We start from the raw sequence: 6818 nt of genomic DNA on the forward strand, positions 1-6818 counted from the left end.
GTATGAACATCTATATATATTTTAAAAATATAAATATATATTTTTAACATCATTGTATTAGTGTGAAAAAAGTCATTAAAGTCAGTAGAAATCATTTAATGCCAGTGTGTTTCCTGTGTGTCCACTAGAGGGAGACAAAGCCCCATTTAAATAACCTGATGAATTCAATTCACTGGAAACTGAAAAAAATCCTCAAGCACGAGCATCAGTACGTTAAGATTAATTAAGATGAAGATTCAGATGCCAAAAATTGTTGACAGTTTAGTTTGGTTATTTTTACTTATTAATAAAAATGAACAAATATGAACAGAACAAACAACAACAACAACAACAATAAAACATGTACAAAACAATGAGAAACATGAACAAAAGTAACAGAAATAAGAAAAAAATTACCAAAAAAATGGACAAATTTGAACAAAATAAACAATAACAACTATAAAAAATGGACAAAAAGTTTAGAAACATGAACAAAATGAACAGAAATATTAAAAATATACAAACTCCCCAAATATGAACAAAATAAACAATATCAAGAATAAAACATACAAAATATTTGCAAAACATGAACATATTGAACAAAAATAAACAAAAAAAATTTAACAAATATGAATAAAATAAGCAACAACAATAAAATATATAAAAAATTGAGAAAGGTAAACAAAATGAACAGAAATAAGACCTTTTTGCAGCCGTTTGTGACTCACAGGTCGTATGTTTGACACTCTTCTTCTCTCTTAAATAACTCCATATGATGTATTTATATCATTTCTTTCATCCAGATGCAGCAGAACAGGAAGAATTATCAACGTCATGATGCATCTGATGATTGACTTTTGCTTCATGACCTCTGACCTCTGCTGCAGCGCCACCCTGTGGACAAACACACACGTTTAAAACATCATTACGTTACGTGTGTGGCTGTGCTTTCAGTGTGTGTGTGTGGTGTGTGTGTGTGTGTGTGTGTGTGTGTGTGTGTGTGTGTGTGTGTGTGTGTGTGTGTGTGTGGACAGCTGCAGTCTTATTTATGTTGGAAAAGATTCTGGTAGTTTCCAAGAATATTTCCACATAGAAAGAGAGAGAAACAGTTTTCTGGCTGAAATCGGACCTTTTCATTCCTCCATTTACACCCGCACACACACACACACACACACACTGATCCAAACAGCGTTATGGGGACACACTGACATAAAGTGCTGTTATTCCCAGGCGTCTTATCCCGACTTTAACCATGAAACCTGGATGTTTAACCCCTGACCTTTCCCTAATGTAATCTGACTCTAATCTGGACCCTGAAAAAGGCATTTGAGGCTCTGAAACGTCTTCGGTTTGCAGGTCAGGTCTTAATGTGACCGACTTCATGTAATCACAGCATGTTGAATTAACCCTGAATCAACACTTAACCCACACATTTACTGATTTATGTCCTGAGGAGTTCCACATAAAACCCTGAGGAAACATACTTTTTATGTAAGCGTTCATTCTAGTTGCATGTGTTTCAAGGTTGTACTTTTAACCCAAAAACCCTTTAAATCCTAAGTGATTTATCACCATTTATAATAATATTAAACTCTGTATTTGGCATTTTTCAGTGTAAATCCTGTCTTTTCTATATTTAATTCATTGATCATGTAGATGTTCATTAAAGCTCAGAATAAATTCAACAGTTATTATATCAAAAACAGAGAATACTGAAGAAAAAGCAACTTTTTCAGTCAAATATATTACTGTCTACAACCTTATTTTGTTCATTTTTTTCTCCAGTTTTATTCATTTTACTTGCTATTGTATTTGTTTTTGTTCACCCTATTGCCTCTTATTATTTTTCTTCAATTTTGTTCAGTTTATGGCTTATTTTCTTCATATAACTTATTATTTTGTTGATTTATTATTCACTTTTGTTCATTTCATTGATCATGTGAGCTGTTTTTGTTAATTTTGTTGCTTATTTTATTCTTTCACTACATTTTAGTCCATTTTTTGCTTACTTTTTCAGGGTTTTATTTTCTCTTTTGTGATGTTTTAAATCCATTTTATGTATTATTTAATATAAACCCAGTGTGTCCATCCACTGTCACCGATCAAACTCAATAGGTTTTACTGGTCAATCAATGTTGCAGAAGATGACGGTGTTTCTACATTCACTACGATGCCTCTGAACGTCCAAATGGGTCATATCTGACGACCATGAAAAGAAACTATTTTACACAAATCATTTACATGTATTGATGGGATTAGTGGATCAACAGGTTGACTCCAGTAGTTGTTTAGGTCTTTGAGGGTTAAGACGACTCCCTAACGTACTGATTTATGTTCAAACTGAGTTGCAGCTCCTTGTAAGAAAAGAAAAACCTGTTAGATCCAGATCAACAGAGGTCAGATTGTTTTACTTTTTCAGAAAAAGAAAGAGTGATGAGAAAGAATACGAAGAGGAGAGGCTGATGGAATGTGTGCGTGTGTTTCACTGATAAGGTTCTCCTGCCAAATTCAAGGTTTTACGTCAGAAACACAAACACGCTTCAAGAGCTGCAATCATGAGAACAGAAGAAGAAGAGGAGGAGGAGGAGGAGGAGGAGGAGGAGGAGGAAGAACAGAGGATGGAGGGGAAAGTGCTGACTCAGGCCTCTGGATGTTGATGCATGAGTCAGAAAACCCTGTGTGTGCGTTGGCTGGAATTCAAGCCGAACATGGGAAGCTCCTCCAACATCTGACAACCATTACTGCTATCACACACACACACACACACACACACACACACACACACACACACACACGCACACACACACACACACACACAGTCTGCAGCATCATATTCAATCCATCCACGTTCAACAGACAAATGATAGCGTAAGCGAGCAAACCTGCAGAGGTCAAAGGTCAACGGATATAAGTGACCCCGTCATCGTCACATGACCACGTTTACATGCACAGATTCACAAATACACCTAACGTGCATATTTATTCTCTGCAGTTTAATGCAAATATCTTCATTGTATTCTGTACTTTTTGCACCTTTCTTCAAGACTGATTTCAACCTAAATGGATGAAACTAGAACACGTGAAAAAGGAGAAATGACAAAATTAACATAAAAAAATACAACAGGATGAAAACAACCTAAGATGCAACAGAGAAAAATGATTTAAAGATGTTATGAGATACAAATATAAAATAGTAATGACAAACAAGAAACAACAAGGAGGAAACGAAGTACAAAACTAATAACTGAAAGTTTGGACCCTGTGAAAAATGTACATAAAAACTGAATATTATGGTTTAGGAACCTGTGTTTTAATCACAAAATACCATGGAAATTTACAAATGTTTAAACTGAGAAAACGGATGAATGGGTGGATGGACAGATGATGGATGGATGGACAGATGGATGGATGAATGGATGGACGGACAGATGATGGATGAATGACAGATGGATGGATGAATGGATGGACACCCCCCCCGTGGCCCAACTGTTGAAAAACGTGTGCTAAAGTGCCTTCTTGGGAGCCAAATGCACGTTAAAGTGCCCTCTAGGGAGTCAAAACCCGTGCTAGTGCCCTCTTGAGAGTCAAAATGCACTATAAATGCCCTCTTCAGTGGCGAGAACGCGTTGTATGTGCACTTTTTTTTTTCTTTTCACCCCTGCCCTTCAGAAAGTCTGTGCACACCACTGTGTAGTTGTCATTATTTATAAGTTATTATGTTATTATTGTACTGGTCTGGCCCAGTTCAGATCAGATTGGGTTGAATGTGGAACCTGAACTAAAACCAGTTTGACATCTCTGCTTTTCAACAAGTATTTGTTCTTCTACTGGAGGAATTCAACTAAGTCTGATGTGTCAGTAGTTTTCATTTGTGGGTTTTGATCTACTTTATGCATTTATGAGAAGATCAGATTGAAGAACCATCATGGTCCATGGTGGAACCACAGCTACTGATGTTGGTGTTTCATCCTGAACTTTGGTCTAATTACATGGAAACACATGAGAAGCATCAGCAGCAGAGGAAAGAAAACCAATGATCAAAACGACCAGAATCTGATGAAAACGTCTTCCGTTTGTTGCCAGGAACAAGAAAAGACGTATTCCTGAACATCATCCACCATGAAACCAGCAGATGATCAGATCTGTAGGAGGACGATTTATCTAAGAAATGGAACGAGAAAGATGAAAAGTCCATTAAAGTCATCGTATCATAAATAGACATGACTGTTTATGACAGATCAGTGCATATGATTAATGTCATGTAGAGTTTTTGCTTTCATTTTGTTGAAACTGTCAAATAAAAGATCAAATGTTTCATTGAGTTCCATAGTTTGAAACTGAATAAAAGTTGAATCATCATAAAATGGTTTATTCTAAACGTTCTGTTGTTTAAGTGTAAGAGAAGATTAAACCCATTGTCTTTTGAGCCGTTTTTGTCTTCATAATCAGTATTCAATCATCACAGACTATATTTTAGTCTGGTTTAACTATCATTTAGTTGGGTTTAGCATTTTTAAGTTTGGTTTTATTATCTTTTAGTTGATTTTAACCATTTTTTTCTTTAGTTTTACTGTCTTCTCTACTAGTTCTACCAATTTTTACTGTGTTTAAACCATGTCTTAGTTTAGTTTTTATTAAACTTTAGTCTAATTAAGTCATGTTTAAATCTGGTTTAACCTTCAAATAGCTTGGTTTTGGTTCAAATCGAAGCCTTTTGTTGTGATTATTGTCACTGACCGTTGGTTTTCTTCACAGCTATCGAGTTTAGTTTAGTCTAGTTGTGTTTGTGGAAAATGCTCTGATTAAACAAAGCCATAAGTTCTAATGTTGACTTTTATGATTTTATTTGACACATGTTATAATTGATCTTCTTTCTTCTGGTTTCCTGCTCACATTTCTTTCTTATAGATGACGGTTCACCACTGTCCTTCAGGTTTTAATAATACATTGGACTTTTCTTTTAACCAGTTTTAGTAACCTCAGTATCTTAATTTTATTCTTTGATTGAGTCACTGCAATAATTTCACTCTTCAGGTTCCACATTCAGACCAATATGACCTAAAGTGGGCTGAACCAGCAAAATAATGACAGAATAATATATAGATGATGACAACTACAAACTTGTATCCATATTTTAAAGTCAAAAAAGTAAAATTACATAACAAAAATGTTTACAACTGCATATTATCCTTTAAAAAATGTGACTAACAACTATCAACACATTGAATTTTTTTTAAAGAAAATTAGTGCAATTTTAACAATATTCTGCCTCAGTTTATCATTTCCACATGTACATTATAAATTAAAGATCACAGTTGATCTACAAATACACAAAACATTTCATAACAGGCAGAATATTGGTACAATTACACTTACTTCTATTATTACTTACTTCTATTATATTCTATATAAGACATTTCAGGTATTTTTGTTCAGGTTATTCACATTTTTTGTGAAAGGATAGTTGGTAAATGTAAACATTTTCAAGTAATTAAAATTTTTTTTTTACACTAAAACAATGAGAAATATTTGTAGTCGTAGTTTGTAATAGTATTTTACTTGTCTGATCCAGTTTACATTGAATTGGTCTGAATGTGGAACCTGAACTAAAATGATTATTAATATCTTCAGTGTAATTTTTGCATTTAACAAACTTATCCCACAGGATGGATTGGACCCTGTGGTGGGCCACTTACGGCCCATGAGCTGTAACTGAACATAATCTAAGTGTGTCCATCCACTGCCACTGATCCAACTCCATGGGTTTTACTGGTGAATCAATGTTGGAGAAGATGACGGTGTTTCCATGGTAACTACGGAGCCTCTGAATGTTCAAATGGGTCATAACTGATGACCATAAAAAGATGACAAACTGTATTTCACACCAATTATTTACATGTATTGATAGGATTAGTGGATCAACAGGTATTAAACATTTTACATTAGTCAGTGGTTTTGGTCGTCGGTGGCTGTTTGGGTCTTTATGGGTTAAATATTTCTGTCTGGATCTGGAATCACAGTCAGATGGATGTGATGATTTAGTACAAACCACTGAGTATAATGTACATGTGTGTGGGGGCTGTCACTGTAGCTCCAGGTTTTTCCTTTAATTTGTCATCCTTCTGTATATCATAGAGACATAAAAGTGGCATCAGAAGATCAGATGTGGTTTTGTTTTGTTTTGTTTGCCAAAGAACCATTTACAGAATAGACGAATTTCCTTTTTCTGTTTTTAAGGAATAGAGCAGAAGTCCCTCATCTCTTCCAACTTTTCATGCAGAACTTATGAAACTGTGCAGAATTAAACTCCATCTGTTCCATCCATAAGTTTGATCTGTTTTAAAATACTCTTATTCTAGTTTTACAGTCTTGATTTTCAGGACTTTTCAGCTTCATTGTCCAGTTTAACACAGAAAAGTTGTGAAATACTCATTACATAAGTGCAGAAAATTTATGGTTTAACTATCCTTTAGTTGGGTTTAGCATTTTTAAGTTTGGTTTTACTATCTTTAGTTGATTTGAACCACCTAAGTTTTACTGTCTATACTAGTTTTACCAACTTTTACTGTGTTTAAACCATCTCTTAGTTTGGTTTTATCATACTTTAGTCTAGTTAAACCATGTTTAAATCTGGTTGAACCTTCAAATACTTTGTTTTTTACTGTCTTTTAGGTTAGTTTTGCCAACCTTTAGTCAGTTTTAACCATCTTTTACTTTAGTTTGACTCTTCTGCTCTTAAAGTGGAACATGGGTCCATGGGAACATGGTGACACACGACGTGGACCAAGATCCAGGACTTTTCAGAGAACCTGGACCCAGAATAGACCCGTGGACCTTGA

The sequence above is a fragment of the Sphaeramia orbicularis genome, chromosome 21, assembly GCF_902148855.1.
Source record: "Sphaeramia orbicularis chromosome 21, fSphaOr1.1, whole genome shotgun sequence".
Lineage (NCBI taxonomy): Eukaryota > Metazoa > Chordata > Actinopteri > Kurtiformes > Apogonidae > Sphaeramia > Sphaeramia orbicularis.